This window comes from Phoca vitulina, unplaced genomic scaffold (genome assembly GCF_004348235.1).
Source record: "Phoca vitulina isolate PV1807 unplaced genomic scaffold, GSC_HSeal_1.0 scaffold68, whole genome shotgun sequence".
In the NCBI taxonomy this organism is placed as follows: Eukaryota; Metazoa; Chordata; class Mammalia; order Carnivora; family Phocidae; genus Phoca; species Phoca vitulina.
This window is the reverse complement of record NW_022589771.1, coordinates 5,867,035-5,881,045: the sequence shown is the minus strand read 5'-3', so window position 1 is coordinate 5,881,045 and position 14,011 is coordinate 5,867,035. Positions and strand designations below refer to the sequence as shown.

General features: G+C 57.8%; 1 protein-coding gene across 5 annotated transcripts in view; it reads right to left on the bottom strand.

Moving 5' to 3' along the window:
- Window positions 1–14,011, bottom strand: part of PDE9A (phosphodiesterase 9A) — an 89,822-nt gene that overhangs the window by 73,171 nt on the left and 2,640 nt on the right. Inside the window, exon 2 of one of the 5 annotated variants that reach the window (XM_032392533.1) lies at window positions 7,324–7,574. The exons of the other annotated variants lie outside the window; for them this stretch is intronic. The gene's annotated coding sequence lies outside the window, so the exon portion shown is untranslated. The remainder of the gene's footprint in view (window positions 1–7,323; window positions 7,575–14,011) is intronic. 5 annotated transcript variants of the gene reach the window in all.

Here is a 14,011-nt window from a genome sequence, read left to right as displayed (position 1 = left end):
CCACCAGCACCATCTCTGCCATCACCTCCACCACCTCACCATCACCATCTCTGCCATCACCACCTCCACCATGACTTCCTCCACCACCAGGATCACCTCCACCATCACCAGCATCACCACAGCACCAGCACTCCCACCATCACCACCGCCTAACAGAATTGAGCCTATGCTTGGGCCAGAACCTGAGCCAAATGCCTTACAAGTCCTGTGACCCTGGGTCCTCATAAGAACCTCATAAGCTTGGTGTCACCATCACCCCTCACACAGATGAGGACTCTAAGCCACAGAGAGAGAAGAAGCTGGCCTGGCCTGGCCAGGGTGGTCCCACATGCAAACCCGGAGCCTCCCTGGCTCTAAGCCCAGAGACGGATGCTGTGCTGACAGGAGAGCTCTAGCGGAGGTCTGCATGGGAGGTAAGTCACTTGCCCATAATTATGTATGCATTCTCTGTTTGCCTTGTTTTCCAGTTGCTGGTATTTCCGATGGCATACCTGGAACAAATATTGACTTAGGCTCCCCTCCCAGAAGAAAATAAACCAATTCAAATTCCTTATCTTTTGTCTACCAAGTTGTGATTCATCTTCTATAGCTTCTATTACCTACTAAGGTTTTACATACATGTCTATAAGCTCTTATAAGGCCTTGTCTGCCCTTGAAGGAAATCAGAGTATTTCAGTCTGGCACCTGGATCTCACGCCCCAGCTCCAGGAATTAGAACTCAACCCGACCAGTCCAGAGAACAGCCAATTTACGACACATCCGTGGATTCACAACTTTTCTATCTTTGGGGGAGTTAAAAGGCAAATTCCCATTGGCTTATTAGTGCCCAAGAATTACAAGTGTTTAATACAGAAGACAGGCTAAACAGAGATCAAGACCAAAATCCCACCTTTTATGTTTTTTTTTTTAAAGATTTTATTTATTTATTTGACAGAGAGAGAGACACCGAGAGCAGGAACAATAGCAGGAGGAGTGGGAGAAGCAGAAGCAGGCTTCCCGCCGAGCAGGGAGCCTGACGTGGGGCTCGATCCCTGGACCCTGGGATCATGACCTGAGCCGAAGGCAACTGCTTAATGACTGAGCCACCCAGGCGCCCCCCTACCTTTTTTTTTAATACTCAGGAAATAAATGCATGACACTGAGGCCAAGGCTGTAGGCTATCTACCTCTCTCTCCTTCTATGTGCATCTGCAATCTGTCTGCAATTCTCCTCTAATTATAAATTTCATAGACATATAAACTTGAGCATATTGTTCACCCCATGTTGCTCCTTGTTTTTAGAACACTTAAGGATAACGTCACAGTCAGAATGGATTACAGTTAACCGCTAGGCAGGCAATCCCTAAAATAAACTCTGTATTAGGCCTCATTTCCCTTTCCAAGTTAGGAGGTATTTTTCTGGTCACTGTGTTTGAAAAGAATATAAAGCAGAAACTACCATTTATTACTATGGGCCAGACTCACTGCATACATTCTTCTAAAGAAGAGAAGCTCCAGGGGTGCCTGGTGGGCTCAGTCAGTGAAGGACCTGACTCATGATTTTGGCTCAGGTCATGGTCTCAGGGTCGTGAGATCGAGCCCCGTGTCGGGCTCCGCACTGGGCATGGAATCTGCTTGAGGATTCTCACTCTCCCTCTGCCTCTGCCCCTCCCCCTCACATGCCCTTGCATGCTCTCTGTCTCTCAAATAAATAAATAAAATCTTTAAGAAGAGAAGTTCTGTACGCTGGAAATCCTGGAGCACCGGCAGCAGCAGAGCCCTACCCCCCACTGCCACCCCGGCCGCCAGCTCGGACCCAGCCCGCGGGTCTGCACTCCGGCCTCCCCGCCTGCTGGGGTGGTCGTAAGCTCACTGTAGACATCATTCTGCGTCATCTGTGTGCATTTCAGAGTGCATCCCTAACATCCAAGATCCTTGCTTATGGTTCAAGATAGCCACAGTGTGATTTTCACACGGAAAGGAAATTAACGAGAATCTCCCTTATCACTCCTCAGCCACTTACGTCTTCATCCACATCTCTATATCTCTGTACATCTATATGTCTGTATCTGTGTCTTTAGGGCATGCTTTAAGGATCAGAAGTAGTATGTATTCTTCACCAAGTAAATGGCAGGAATGGAAAGGGGACGAAACATGTGGATAGAAAGAGACTTAAGGAAACAGCAAATAAACACAGTGCATGGCCAGGTTTGGATCCTGACTTAAAAACGTGTGTGTGTGTGTGTGTGTGTGTGTGTGTGTGTGTGTGTGTGAGAGAGAGAGAGAGAGAGAGAGAGAGAGAGATGGTTCCCTTTCCTTTCTTTGCCATTATTTGGTGAAGAACACATATAGTCTTTGGTCCTTAAAGCATGCCTTGAAGGTGGGTGTCATTCTTCCCATTTTGTAGCTATTAAGGTTCAGAGAGTTTCAGGAACGTTTCCAAAGTCATGCAGCAAGTGAGCGGCGATATGACGGCAATGAACAGGAAGGGCGTGTGTGAGTGTCCGGCAGCGGGGTGATGGTCGGCAAGGGAGCCGTGAGGGACTGACGGCTCGGGGTGACAAGCCGCCGTGGGACGATGGAGGCCACAGTGCGGGAGGCCACCCAGCGCTCCGATGGAGCTCAGATGCAGCATGGGTACAAAGCTTCCCGGAATTGTGGGAGACCTAGTTTGGGGCAAACCACAGGGGCGCCCCCAAATACCGACCTCTCTGCCCTTGCAGAGCTCTTCCCTCCTCAAGGTGGGGTAATACCAGCTCCACCTGCTTCGAGGTGCCGTAAGCCCCCGGGGGAAGTCTCTGCACTGGGCCCGAGAGGCTGGAGAGACCATCCCATCCCGTGGGAAGACCTTTCCCTGAAGTCTGCACCGTGGGGCACAGGACCTGAAGCCAGCCTTCCTGGGTCCACCCCCAGCTCTGCCTGCACCCTGGGGCCGTGGGCAAATTCTTCATCGCACACTCTCCGCATCTGCAGCAGCGGCAGACGCTGGTCACCTCCATAAAATCCTTAGAAAGGTATGTGGTCCGTGGTGAGCACTGTACAAAACCTGCTGGGCAGGTGCTACCCCCACTTCACAGGGTGGCATCTGGGTGTCAGGATCCTGCAACTGGCACAGAGCAGGGCCAGCCGCAAACCCAGCCTGCCCATCCCAGGGCTGCTGCGTGAGCAACAAGCTGATGGCAGGGGCGGGCATGGGAGGGCGTGGGGGGCGTGGGGGGCGTGGGGCCGAGGGATCTGCAGCATACCACGGCCTCCCAAACCCACCTCTTTATCAAGCATCTTCTCTCGGCTCCAGCACACAGGAAGCCCTCAGCAAACGTCTCTGAGGTGAAAGGGTTTGGGAGGCACTTTTGCTCAGCACCCCACGAGTTCACTCCATCCAAACGAACAGCAAAACTTGGTGTGGGAGGGGAGAGACAGCTAAGGCCCCGCACAACTTGGGGTGTGCGGCCGGCCGGCAGGCAGGTGACCAGTCCGTGGAGGCGGGTGGGCCCGGAGGGACGGGAGGCACACTGGGCTGCCGGTGAAGGGAAGGCGCCATCCCCTCACTGCGCCCCGCTCCCACTCCAGACCCACGATCCCACTGGCCTTCAGGGATATGGGAGGAGCCTTGGGAACAGGACGTGTGGCACAGTCTGAGGCCAGAAGCCCGCAGAACGGCATGGAAAAGGGCCCTGTAGCACCCTCCTCCACCTTACGTGGCCACGTCTCTGCAGATTAGATGAAGGATCCTGGGGTGAGATGAGCCCGGATCACCTCGGTGGGGCGGGGGTGCTCAAGTGAAGTCACAAGGCGGCAGAGAGATGTGAAGACGAACAGAGAGCTCTGAAGGCACCCGAGCGGTGTGGCCACAAGCCAAAGCGTGCTGACAGCCCCCAGCAGCGGGAGAGCAAGGAGCGGCTTCCCCCTAGAACCTCTAGGCCAGCGAGTCTCTGCCAACGCCTTGATCCTGGTCCAGCGATGTGGATCCTGGACTCTGGCCTCCAGAACTTCGAGAGAATAAATCCATGCTGTTTGCAGTCGGGCTGACAGAGGGAATGTGCCACAGCAGCCCCGGGAGCGGACGCAGCCCTGGGCCTCAGGCTGGACTCTCTGCAGGGACCAGGAATCCCTGAAGCTTGTGGGAGGCTCGGAGCGCATCTGTGACGGGGAGCACACTCCGGGAGGGGTCACGGGGGACGGATTACAGGCGGGAGGCCCACCCCGTTGTCCCCTCACAAGAGCTGATGTGGGCTTGGGCTGGAGCAGGGGGTGGGGAGGCTGGGGAAGAACAGTCTGGCCACGCGGGGACATTCCTGTCCTGGCTGACGACGTTCTTTAGCAGGACACAGCTACGCAGACTGTGTAAACCCATCCAGCTCAGGCTCTGGGCTGCTTGGGCTCGGCGGCCTCTCGGGGCCCGTGTCCCCGCGCCTGCGTCTGCGAGGGTCCAAGGCTTCCTCCGCCCAGAACCCGTTCGTCACGGCAGGTCCGTCCCACCGCTCCCTGTCACTCTTCTGGGTCGCTCTGTTTTGTTTTTCTACTTCAGGCGTCTGAGGTCACTCTCCCCGGTTATAAATAATGGATCGCAGGGGATGGAAAGTGCAAAGAGCAGACAGCTGGAAGGGTAAGAAATGTGCGTACATGGAGCACCCTTCCAAGGACTGCTTCAAGTGAGGACATTTCCAAAGGTGTCTCTCTGGTTTCAATTGGCTTTACTTCTTGGGTTCCCATTCAAATGAGAGGTGGCTCTTGATGCCCGACCCTTGCATTTCCCAGAGCTGGGCCCTCACCCAGCTCTCCCGCTTAACCCGTGCCCCTCCCCTCAAGGTCTTTGTCCAGCTCTGCTGTATCAGGGGTCTGAGTGTGGGCCAGTGAGACCCGTCCTGGGGTCCAGGCTTCTTCATGCCTGGGGGGAGGGGCTGTGGGGAGGACCACCCACGGGAGACCCCAGCATGCAACCCTCAGCTGCATTGGGCAGGGCCGAGGGGGTGGCGGCAGGTGAAAAGACATGGGGGAGACCTAGCCTGGGAGGCGGGAAACCCTCCTCAACTGAGACCCCGAGCTCTGGCACCTTGGAAAGTGAGCACCACCGCTCCCATCCTCTTTCCCAGATGGAACAACACAGGGGAGCACCAGCGTGCAGCCAAGGGGCTGTTGGTGAGGGAGCTGGTCCTGCGTGGGCCTCCTTGGGGCGGGCCAACAGGTGGCCGCAGAGGCCTTGGCCAAATGGCAATTGGCCCTGAGGTTGGGGGTGGGGAGCAAACCCTGAGGATTCTGGGTGACTTAGGGCTTGCGGCCCTTTCAGGAGAACCTGTCAAAGCTTTGGGAGGAGGGTGACGCATCTTCTGGCTTGAGGCTCCTTTCCGGGAATTACACGGGGGACCGTGACTTCTTTCCAGAGGAATCCACTCGTCAGCACTATCTCCTTATCTGGGTATTTTCAAGTAATCCTGGAAATCATTCACCACCCCTGACCTTCTTGAGACCCATGCTGGAGTCTGCACTTGCATGAAACCCGGAATCCACACCGTGAGCAGAGGTAGCCCAGGATGAGCTGGAGAAGCAGGTCAAGTTTCCACGTCCTTCTGTCCACCTCCCCTCGGCAGGCCTGGGAAGCAAACCCCACTTCCTCCCGTTAATGGCGGCCATGGGGACCCTCCCCGCACCGCTCACTTTACAAGGCCACTTTGTTCCAAGTGCACGAGGCAGGCAAGAGGAGGGAGGGGCATGTTTTTATTCAAAGTTCTTTTTCATGAAATGCCTCAAATAAACTATAACTTTAAATCCCCTTTGAAATAATTGTAATACCCCCGGAAGTTTTGGGGTTTGGATGGGGACACCTCATCCTGCAACAGTCATGAGCTGGGGGCTGACATGGGCGGTGACAGAGCACAGGACAGCGTGGGCAGCGGATCTGAGGTCCTCACACAGCCACCTGGCGAGCCGCGGCGGGGGACAAGGAAATCCGAGAGACGTGGGAGAAAGTGGGCAGTTCAGGGCCACGGGAGTGGAGGAGAAGTCCCTCCTTCCTGCCTCCTTCCTGCCTCTTTTCCCTTTTCTCTTTATTGCCTTGAAATTTCATTAGAAAAATTCAACATAGTTTCTTGCCAGAAAAGAAGTGTCTCTGAGTGTAGGCAAGGGGCCTCGAGTCCAAGTCGGCCGCGTGCCTGCTGCCGCGGGGGCTGCAGTGGCCTCCCCACCCTGCTTCTTGTCCTTCAGAGGCTGGCCTCCACCCGCCAGGCTGAGGCCTCGCGGGCCTCCTGTGGAGCTGCCACAGTCCCTCCAAAGGTCAGGGTTCTGCTCAGTGCCGCTGGACTTTGGGGGGGGCGTGTCCCTGTGATGTAACCTCAGCTGGGGCCGTGTCTCCCCGGCCACGCTGAGCCACAGACCTGCGTGCGGGCTCACCCTTTAGTTTGATGCCTGGGGCTTACAGCAGCTGGCTGAAAGCGGCCAACCCCCTGGCTCTTTTTTTTTTTAAGTTTTTTTTAAAGATTTTATTTATTTATTTTTTGACAGAGATCTAGAGAGCACAAGTAGGCAGAGAGGCAGGCAAACGGAGAGGGAGAAGCAGGCTCTCTGCTGAGCAGGGAGCCCGATGTGGGGCTCGAACCCAGTACCCTGGGAGACGAAGGCAGACGCTTAACCAGCTGAGCCACCCGGGTGACCCCCCCCCCCCCCCACCGGCTCTTTCTTCCAGAAACCAAGCCTGGCCCTTAGAAGGGGCAGGTGAGGGGCGGGAGGCGCCGCGAGGGGCCCCTTTGGTGCCGGGACCCACCTCGGCTCTAGAGCGGCCTCTCCCGGCTGCCTGCTCTGTCCCTCTGGAGGACATGCCCAGGGCTCACTGCAGGGGCTGAGGCTGAATCAGAAATCCAGCCCCGGGAGCGTGGGGGGCAGGGGGGCGGAGGTGGGGGGTAGGGGGGCGGAGTGTTCCAGGGGGTCTGGCATCCAGCCCCTGGCCTCGGCTGCTTCTGCACAACACCCAGGAGATCCAGGGTCCCTCATCCCTGGAGAGACCAGTCACTTCTCAGCGCCTCCCCCCCCACCCCCCGGCCAGGGCTGTCCACCCCGCCGACGTCCAGACGCTACCTGGCCCTGTGTCCACACAGCTCTCCGAGGTTGGCACCCACTTCCTTCACCTGCTCAGCCTGGGGCCACCCAGCCCGGGTTCCAGAAATAGCTGTGGGGGAAATTCACTGCTCCTACACTTCCCCATGCACGCCTTTGCTACGGAAGCGCCTCCCTGCACCCCGGCTCCTTGGAATACCCCAGGCTGGCTTTGCCGATGGGGCACAGATGCCATCTCCCACCTCTGCTACTTGGGGCACAGCTTTCTAAACAACACACACAAAATGGGATCAAATACATGCTGGGACCACGGCCATGCATCCGGGCAGCTCCAAGGAGGGGGCGTCCTTAAGTCTCAGGGGCTCCGAATGTCCAGGCATCATTGGCCATCACTGGGGTCACGTTTCCCAGCCCCTCTGGTGTCTGTTCTGGGCTCTGGATGTTCTGTGATCCACAGCGGCGGCGAGATGTGTTAGCCTTCAGAAGCTCCACCAAGAGGTCTCCGCGTATGTACGAACCTTTAACCACGGCTCACATCTTCACTTTTCCCTGCGTGAAGTTTACAGGACACAACTCTGAGCGAAATCATTCTGGGGCTGCTGCCCAAGCGCCCTGGCAATGGCTCGAGCCCAGCCTGGCTCACCAGCCACGCCCGCGGCTGTCTGCCCTCAGCTTTCCCGCACGCAAGCCCTGGGTTTGCTGCTCTCGCAAAGGCCAATTCAACATTACTGAAGATCTCTAGACGATAATGTCAAAAGGCACTGCGTCTTTTTCTGTTATTTGTAAGGCTATAAAAGTTTTTTTAAAAAAAATTCCCTAAAGGCAGAAGCTGTGAGGACAAAGAGCTTGATCACCGGGTTCCGTTAACTGCTTACAAAGTACATCAGCCCTGTGTGTGACTGGCCCCCAGGATGACCGAGCTCCGGCCCCCCTACACCTCCCTCTGGTGGTGCTGACTGCGGGACGGAGGCAGCTTGTCCTCATGGTAGTGCTCCGGGCTAAACGGAGAGAGTCTGCCAAAGCCCGCCAACTCCTGCCATTCTACGGGTGGGCTCTGACTTTGTTTCCCCAAAGCACCCCACCTCCGTCTCCCCCAGGCCAGCCGTCTAGTGGCCAACGTGGCAGCGAGCCCCCGGGGCCGCCGCTGACAGCGACTAGCCACACCCCCCGCCAGCGCAGCTCCCTTCAACAGCAAATCACCGTTAAGGGCTTGGGTACCACAACCACCCCCCTCCGGCAAAATAAATGAGGCTGAAGCTTGGAACGCTCATGCAACCGGAGAGCTGGTGTGCACGCGGCGCTGGCTGTCCTAGTTCATCCATGCCTGCCTGCCTGAGCAGTCACCCCACCGCCCGCCCTCCTCACTGCAGTCCCCACAGCTCCATCTCTGAAACGGAGGAGAAATGAAAGGCATCTGTGGTCCCAGCTTCTGTGAAAAGACCAGGGGGACGAGGGTGGACCTGGGGCTACCCCAGGAAGCATGGGATCACGGAGCTGGGAGCACCTCGGGGCTGGGCGGGCCCTGCATGTCACAGAGCACGCCTGGACACGGGGCCCCTTGTGGGGACTGACGGCCGGCTGCCCCACGGGCCACTTGCCAACCCAGGAGCACGAAGCCAGGGGTCTCCATAAGGCTCTCCCAACAAGACACGGAGATCTGACTGCCTTACATCCACAACACGAATAAATAAGTTACAAACAAATAAAAATAACAGGGACTTTAGGTAGCACTGGCCACGTACTGGCCCCCTTTTAACACTGGACACACATTTACGCATTTAATCAGAATGACCGCATGAGGGAGATGCTCCCTTCACCCCACTTCACAGATGGAGTCACCGAGGCATGTCAGGAACTTGCCTGCACACGACCCTCTTCAAAGGCAGACACACTTGCCCCGGAACCCATGCTCTCGACCGTGACATCATGCTGCCAGTAAATGCGCGGAATGTCACTGAATCTGAGAGGCAGCCCCCTCCCTGAGCAGTTTACTCTCCCCGCCTGGAACATATCCCACCTCCCAGACCACACCACACACAACTCCTCAGATTCACACAACTGCGACCAGGAAACCATGGAGGGCTTTAGGGAGAAGAGTGTTTTCCAGAAAACACAATGATATACCCACTGCAATGAGGAAATAATGTGAATGACTGAGCTCTAAAGACGATCAGGCAGGTTCACTGAGGGTCAAACGGATAAACAGAACGTGGACAATACACATGACGGAATATTATTCGGTCTTAAAAAGGAAGAAAACTGCCCCGTGCCACAACGTGGACGAAACTTGAGGACACCATGCTCAGTGAAGTAAGCCAGCCACAGAAGGACAAACACCGTGTGACCCACTCACAGGAGGGACCCAGCGCAGTCAGACCCACAGGGACAGAGAGTAGGAGGTGGGTGCCAGGGGCCGGGGAGGGGCTGGGGGAGTTCGCGTTTACTGGGGACAGAGTTTCGGTCTGGGAAGATGGAAAAGTTCAGGACGGATGGTGGGGACGGCTGCATAAGAATGTGAGTGTGTTCAGCGCCACGGAACCCGGAAATGGTTAAGATGGCAAATTTTATATGTATTTTGTTAAAATTAAAAAGAAGGCATGCGGGGCAACATCTAAAGCCAACTTGCTGAGATGTTCTGGCCCGAACTTAATCTTCTAGACCAGGTTTTCAGCAGTGCTGTGAGATTCTGTTCAGGCCAATGCTCCCATCCGGTGATCAGCCTGGGGATCCGGGGAGCAGACGTGCAGCCGTGGTGGAGGTGAGGGGGACAGGCAGACAGGTGGGTGCGGTCAAGGCAAAGGAACCACACTGTCGACTGCAGAGATTGGTTTTTTTGAGGTTGCAAGTATCTGGGGCTGAGGAGCTGAGTGCTGTTTAGACAGTGGCCCACCATGTGACCGTATCCCAAACATGCCTAGGGAGAGATGCATGCATGTGTCCGTGTGGCCCGGGGGGCGCTGAGACACAGGGGGGCATCCTTCCTGGGGGCGGGACCAGCTGGTGGGCTGCTGCTGTCTTGTGCAGGTGGGTACGTGGGGGTCCCTTTGTGTCTTCCGGGTACCCTCTTATCCCTTCTAGCTCTAGACCTCCGCCAGTTCCCAGTAGCGCAGGCTGCCGGGTCATCGGTGGCCCGGAAGCAGGTGACCGGGTACGGACGGCTCAGCCTCTGCCTTCTGCTGTGGGAAGGGCCTCGGGAGCAGCAAAGCCAGGACGGGGGTGTGGGGGCCCAGCCTCCAGTGAGCCAAGGCTCCCTGTGCACCCAGTCCCGCTGTCTGACCGCGGGGCGGCGTCCTGGGCTCCCTGTGGCTGGCTCTGCCATCAGCCGCTTGGCTGAGTCCGTTTCCTCTTTCATCTGCATGTCGGTTCACATCAGCCGTCTGACGGGGACACCATGCTCTTCGTCTGCTCTTGCTTCTCTTCCTGGATGACCGGAGCTGCACTCTGCACGTGTCTGAGGCCAGGCAGCCCTTAGCTCACAGCGGCTCTGGGGAGGCCGCCGGCCCTCCCGGCTCGGGGCTCACGTGGTCCTGTTTCCAGCAGCCTCTGCTAAGTTGGAGATGAAGGTGTCCTGGACAGTGGGCCCCGGGGGCCTGGGGCCTTAGTTCAGGCTTGCAGCGGACTCGCAGAGATACCGACCGGGGACGGGAAGGGTTGCCCCAGCTCCTTCCACAGTGTGCTGGGGAGGGAGGGAGCAAGGGCCTGCATGCAGGACGTGCTGGCCGAGCCTCCCCGTGTGGCCAGCTCGCCAGCCCTGGGCACTTCGCACATTACTTAGTGCCATCTGTGGTCACCCAACGGGGGCGTCACTGCCGCGCCCACTTAACCAAGGAGAAGGTGACTTCCCTTGGGCCTCCCAGCCGTCAAGGGACAGAGCTGGATCTGTGGGGCTGTTGATTCCTCCCCACTCGGTGTGGCCACCCCTCCAAGACAGGGGGAGCTGCACATAGTCTGAGAGACCGCCGTGTCATTATCTGTCAATCCTGATGACATTAGTGGGATTCAGCCACGCCCCTCCTGGGGCCTCCAGATGTTGGGAACGAGCCTTTAGGCCAGGGCAAGTGGGAAGGAAGAGGGAGGCCAGCATTCTCTGACTTCTCAGCGCCCAGGGCTAGGTAGAATTCGGAGAGGTTGCGTTTCCAAGAGTTTCTGTTTGCACAACACCTTCTGGGCCGATCTACTTGTTGAGCAAGAGGCTGAACACACGGTGTTCTTGTTAAATCTCACCTCCCAGCTCTGACCCAGCTGGAGACAGACGGGTCATCGTGAGCTCGGGGGCAGGCCTGGAGGCAAAATGCCTTCCCCATCACCTGCAGACCATCTCTGGTTTTCCATTGGAAACCAAGACGGTGTGGGATGACTCCCTTCTCCAAACTAGGAGTCCCCAGACTTCCTTGCGTTGCAATTAGCTTCTGTTACCATTTCAGTACCCGCGTAAATATCTTAAGCTATAAACATTTAAAGAAAGATAAGCAGACGGGGCTGGAACTGCGGGCGATGGCCGAGGGGTGCTCCCGTCCCCTGGCAGGGATGCAGGGCTAACAGGAACGCCCAAGCCCAGAGAACTCACCATGGGTCTGCCTAGCCAGTGCATCAGCCCTGTGCAAACCCAGGGAAGACCCCTCCGCTCCTGGGCTCCACCGGCTCGGAGTGCGGGCAGAGCAGGTGCGCACATCTTAAAGTGAAAGGGAATTGTCACTGGGCTTTGCCGGGTGGCAGGACAGATGTATTTTCCAGGAAGGGGAAACGTGCCCATGAGTTGGGGGGTCTCAAGGTCTTGCCGGGCTGACCACACGGGACAAGACAGGGGCAGCTACACCCTTCAAGAATGGAAGACAGGACTGGCGTGAAGAAGCGCAGCGGCTTCTATTTGCGCCAAAGGCAAGCAACGAAGGTAGACGAGTCTGAAGTCCCTTGGAGGGCGCAGGGCTGGAGCAGGGCGCAGGGCTGGAGCAGAGCGGAGGACAGAGGGAGGCAGACGGGAGAAAGGGAGGTGGCTGGCAGGGCTGCAGAGGCCTGTCCTCCAAGGGCGGGGGGAGGGCCCTGCCACAGAGGAAAACCGAGGGTCCGGGCCCTGTAGGCGCCAGGGGAAGGAACCAGGGGCGTACCCCGGAATCCCTGTCACAGCGGGCCCAGGTAGGGTGGACGCCGGCTCCCTGGGAGAAGACGGGACCCCTGAGCGCACAGGGCCCGGGGAGGGGCTAGCAGTCAGCCGTGAACCGGGCACAGTCTTCTGCAGATAGTTCAACAACTTCCCAAGGTTGCTCTTCCCTTTGGGTTTTCCTCATTCATTTCCTTGTTTTAGAGTAGAAACCACTTAACAGAGTCAAGTGGCTGTTGGCTGTCTCGGACCTGGGTTCCAGTGGCAGAGTAAGGCCGGGGTTCCTGCGGCAGCAAGACTGGGACAAGGACGTAGGAGCTCAGAGTGGCCGAAGGTGGTCCGGGCAGACTGCCATGTCCCTGAGCGGCCAGGGCAATGCACCAACGGAGGTGCTCCCTTCCAGAGCTGGTAGGAGCTCCAGAATGCCCATCCTTGTCCAGATGAGGCTTCCCAGCAGCTCCAGCCCAAAGCCAGGCCCCAAGGTCATGTGAACCCCTCACTCTTCTTCATTGGTAATGGTAAGGTCATCAAACGCACGCCTGGACGTGCTACCAGGCAGGGCCCCTCCTCCTCCCCGATGCCTAAGGGCACCACCCTGGCAGCCCCGGGACATCCCAGCTGAGTGCCCCCTCTCTCCGATGTGCCGTGTGGGGAAGGGGAGAAAGGAACAGGTACTGAGGCCAGGGCCAGCGGAGGAAAGGAAAACGCAAACCATCTGGGCAAAGAAGAGAAGCAGCATCTTCTGGAGAAGAGTCCTGTGGAGCGGGGGTCCCCAGCTACCCAGCTTTGGGGACGCTGACTCCCACTCCCTCCTCCTTCAACAGGAGCAGGGGAGGAGGCACCAAGGGGACAGGCGTGTGGAGGTGAGTGAGGCTGTCCCCTTGGCCAGCCAGCAATTCCTAACCTGGGCCACCCTAAGGCTTCCCAGTCTGCAAAAAGTCCCCTTCCCCCACGCCGGGCCCCCCAAAGCCAGTCTTTACCAAGGAAGGGAGCCTATTCATCAAGCATCCCACTTCTGGCGCACAGCCCTGGCCCACCAGCAGGGCCTGCCATGTCCTTCTGTCCGTCCACGGGCACCCTGCAACAGCTGTGGTTTACTACCTGTGAGCCCATCGCTCGGTGGGACAGGGTCGTGGGTATCACGTTCGCACGGGACCCAGGCCTCGGCACACAGTGGCTGTTCCATAGCTCCTCTGGAGAGCGGCCTAAGTGATGGGTCTTGTCCGGCCGATTCTACGACAAGCAGCACTACGGTATCCCCACCTTACACAGAGGTTAGGGACCTCGCCCAGGCCACGGGGATGCAGGCGAGGCCCTGGGAGCAGCCACACGGCTCTCTGCTGCCTTTGTGGGGACCCAGCGGGGCGCAGGCTCGGAGGAGAACCTCTGCCCTCCAAACCCGCCCCACCCCGCACAGCGCTGAAGGAAAGCCCGCAGATGGAAGCTCGATCCCCTCACGGCGGCCTGAGGATCCCCCAAAATCCCCCTGCTGGCCTCGCGCCGTGTCACCCTGGGTTGGTCGGAGAGCTGTGTGTCTGGAGTCTTCTTCATGTCAGAAGGCCCTGAACTAGCTACCCGGGAGCTGCAGGGGTTTCTTCAAGCACCTGAGACACATCCAGTGTCACCCCAAGTACGTCCTCAGACAGGGCAGGCGGCCTCCCTTCCGGTGACCTGGGACCGTTCCCCCTAAGCTTGGCTGGAGCAGATTACACCTGCAGGAGTCACTGCTGTGAACACTCTCCCCCCACATTGGTGCTCTCTCTGGGGGGGAGCGTGGGGTGCCCAAGAGAAGGTCACTGGAGGGGCAGAGGGCGGGGGAGACAAAGCAGTGCCTTAGCCCCTCCCCCACCCCCAGCGCGCCCGCCCCTCCGAAGCAACAGGGGTCTGT